Source organism: Myotis davidii, unplaced genomic scaffold, assembly GCF_000327345.1.
Source record: "Myotis davidii unplaced genomic scaffold, ASM32734v1 scaffold479, whole genome shotgun sequence".
NCBI classification, from domain to species: Eukaryota; Metazoa; Chordata; class Mammalia; order Chiroptera; family Vespertilionidae; genus Myotis; species Myotis davidii.
In genome coordinates, this window is record NW_006289825.1 from 340,370 (window position 1) to 344,457 (window position 4,088).

At 44.2% G+C, this 4,088-nt stretch overlaps 1 pseudogene; it reads right to left on the reverse strand.

The window, feature by feature from the left end:
* Positions 1–2,179: 2,179 nt before the first annotated feature.
* Positions 2,180–3,075, reverse strand: LOC102770279 (annotated as a pseudogene).
* Positions 3,076–4,088: the final 1,013 nt, after the last annotated feature.

Sequence of the window (4,088 nt, forward strand, 5' to 3'; positions counted from 1 at the left end):
GAAAGGGTGCAGGAGGGAGGAGCAAGGTCACTCAAGTGGCCAGTTATCTAGGTCACCCGAGCTTTCTGAAAGAGGGACCTTTATGTGTGGGAGCAGCGTGATTCCTATCTGGGTTGTCTTGCTAGTAGACTGGCATTATGTTTATTCAAGCTGGATGTCTTTTGAAATGGATGCCTCAGCCATCAAAAGCTTATTGTCAGGCACTTACACTATACTGTCCCTACCTGGCACCTGGTCCTGGGGTGATCAGGGCAAGGGCATAATGGCTCTGGATTGGTTGGTTTGCACATTAAAGTTGAGTTGTTTGCTATCTCCAGGAACTAGCTAACCCTGAGGAACAGTCCCTCCCTGGTTAGGGAGACCCCAGTTGCCAGAGCATCAAGAATGCAGAAAATATAGACCAGCTGGTGTGGCTCTGTGGTTGAGCATTGACCTATGAACCAGGAGGTCACAGTTTGATTCAAGGTCAGAGCATATGCCTGGGTTTCAGGCTCAATCCCCAGTGTGGGGTGTGCAGGAGGCAGCCGATCAATGAATCTCATCATCATGGATGTTTCTGTCTCCCTCCCCATTCTCTGAAATCAATAAAAATATATATTTTTAAAAAGAATACAGAAAATATAATTAACATACATCCTAACTGCTAGGTGAGGAGGACAGGCTCTTCTCTGACCCTCTTTCCTCATCACTGAATGGGGTGGCTAGGGCCCTGATAGCCTCTTTGTGGGGCAGTGACCTCACTGACATCACTGACACCCTTGTAGGTGGTCTGGATATTCATCATCAGCTGGCTCCATGCCACCCAGTGATGGGCAACACCCACGGCTCCAGGCAGGGTCCTATACAGGGTCTCGGGGCTCCCATGTCTGGCTGGCAGGAAGCTGGCTTCTGATATAAGATGTTTGGAAGGGATGAAGCGGGTGGGTGCACCAGGAGGGCTTCCAGGAGGTGGTAAAGCTTGGTTTTGGGACCCTGCCCCCACTAGGAGAAAGTGGTTGAGGGGGGTTTTGGAGTCTAGGAATTAGGCAGCATGTTGGGGGCTGAGTTCTGTGTGGGGCAGAGGGGGTTGAGGCTTGGGAGGTGGGCTGCTGCCAGGATAGGGGGGCCTTGACTGACAGTGGAGCAGAGGGTGCCCTACCTTCTGGGGTACAAGGCCTTCCCTCTGCACCCTGTGGGTGCATCCGAGCTGGCCAGGACGTCCTGTTAAAGAGACGGAACCATGGTAGTTGACAGGAAGGAGTTATCACAGAAGTGTTTTCTTTTTTAAATTCTTTGATTAGAGAGAGAGAGAGAGAGAGAGAGAGAAAGGGAGAGAGAGAAACATTGATTTGTTGTTCCACTTATTTATGCATTCCTTGGTTGATTCTTGTATGTGCCCTGACCAGGGATCAAACCCACAACCTTGGTGTTTCAGGGGGACACTCTAACCAACTGAACTACCTGGCCAGGACTGAGAGCAGGGTTTTCTTGTTTTTAGTTTCTGGGGTTTTCTCCTTTGCTCAGGCATGGTCAGCTGCAGTGGGCCAGGGGTAATGAGGCTGGCTGCAGGTGTCACACGCTACCTAAGCAGAGGCCTAGGATTTGGATCTTTCTGAGATGTCACTTGGGTTTTCAGTTATCAGGGAAGCCAATCACTGCACGCCTAGAGCTCCCCACAATCGTCGATATACTCTCATGGTTCTGGGTTCACTAAGCTGGCTGCTCCCCCATTTTTTGTTTTGTTTTGTTTTGTTTTTTGAGGAATCCAGATGTTCAGTTTATTTAACTAAGCCTGGTGAAGCCATAGCATGAAGAAAAGCTGCAGTCGCACTAGCTAGTTTGGCTCAGTGGATAGCACGTTGGCCTGTGACTGAAAGGTCCTGGATTCAATTCCGGTCAAGGGCATATGCCAGTGGGAGGCATGCAGGAGGAAGCTGATCGATGATTCTCTCTCATCATTGATGTTTCTATTTCTCTCTTCCTCTCTGAAATAAATAAAAATATATTTTGTAGAAAAAGGAAAGAAAAGCTACAGTCATTTGAGACAAATGGATGATTTTATAAAGTTAAAATCAAAAGACTTAAAAACATGGAAAATTCATTAAGTATGATTAAGTAATAAAACACAAAAGTGACCACAATAATTAAAAATATGTTTAAATCGCAGACCTGGGAAATGGACTGTTCACAGCCTTCTCTGGAAAAGAGAAACTCCTTACGTGTTCTGACAGCACTGCGCCTTCGGCTTATTTTCAGTGGTTGGTGGAACATGAATAGGAACCACATTGTTGCGTGGAGACGTTATTTCCACATCTGACATTTGCTTCTGGGAAACAGTGTGGTATATCTCTGCCAGAACTCTCTGAAAAGCAGCTTCTACATTTGCAGAGTCTAGAGCTGATGTCCCAATGAATGACAAACCATTCTTTTCGGCAAAAATTCTTGCTTCATGTGTAGGAACTGCCCTGAGATGACGCACATCACTCTTATTGCCCACACGCACGATGACAGTGTTACTATTAGTATGATCTCTTAGTTCTTTCAGCCATCGCTCTACATTTTCATATGTGAGATGTTTAGCAATGTCACCAACCATTAAGGCACCTACAGCTCCATGACAGTATGCTGATGTGATAGCTCAAAATTGCTCTTGCCCAGCTGTGTCCCATATCGGTGCCTTTATTGTTTTCCCGTCAACCTGGATGCTTCATGTTGCAAACTCTACTCCAGTGGTGCTCTTGCTTTCAAGATTAAACTTGTTTCCAGTAAACTGAGACAAGAGATTATTCTTTCCAACACTGGAATCTCTGGTAAGGACAGCTTTGAAGAGGTTGACGTATTTGTCTCGTGGGCGCCCATAGCAAGGAGTGAAGGGGTAGAAGTAGCGATGGAATGGGTGGGACCAGGGGGATGTTGCTGCAGGGGGTCCCTCCCCTTTTTAATGTTACTATCATTTTATTTTTTTCAAGTTTAGAAACATTTTTCAATTACAGTTGACATTCAATATTAGTTTCAGGTGTCAGACATTTATATAACTTATGAAGCAGTCCCCCCATAAGTCTGGGACCCACCTGACACCATACAGTTGACTACCATATATTCCCTATGCCATACTTACATCCCTGTGATTACTTTATAACTGCAATTTGTACTTCTTAATCTATTTTCCCTTTTTTACTCATTCCCCAACCCCTTCCCATCTGGCAATCATCAGTTGTTCTCTGTATCAGTGAGTTTGTTTCTATTTTGTTTGTTCATTTATTTTGTTTTTAGATTCCACATATAAGTGAAATCATATAGAATTTGTCTTTCTGCCTAACTTTTTTCACTGAGCTTAACACTCTTTAGGTCCATCCATGTTACTGCAAATGGCAAAGTTTCATTCCTTTCTATGGCTGAGTATATTTCATTGTACATATGTACCACAGTTTATTTTATTTAAAATTTTTAAATAAATCTTTATTGTTGAAAGTATTACATTGTCCCCTTTTCCCCCCCATTGTCCTCTCCCACCCCCCTCCTCCCAAGCCTTCACCACCCACTGTTTGTGTCCTTGGGTTATGCATATCTACACATGAATTTATTAGTTGATCTCTTCCCCCCCTCCCCTGCCTTACCTCTGAGGTTTGACAGTCTGTTCAATGTTTCTATGTCTCTGGGTCTATTTTTGTTCATCAGTTTATGTTGGTCATTAGATTCCACATATGAGTGAGATCATGTGATATTTATCTTTCTCCAGCTGGCTTATTTCACTTAGCATAATGCTCTCCAGTCCATCCATGCTGCTGCAAATGGTCTCTGAAGTTCTTAGGATATATTCCTAGAAGTGAGATCACTGGGTCAAATGGGAGTTCCATTTTAAATTTTGAGGAAACTCCATACTGTTTTCCACAGTGACTGCACCAGTCTGCATTCCCACCAGCAGTGCATGAAGGTTCCCTTTTCTCCACATCCTCACCAGCACTTGTTGTTTGTTGATTTATTAATGATAGCCATTCTTACAGGTGTGAGGTGGTACCTCATTATTGTTTTGATTTGCATCTTTTGGATGATCAGTAACTTTGAGCACTTTTTCATATGCCTTTTGACCTTCTGTATGTCCATTTTGG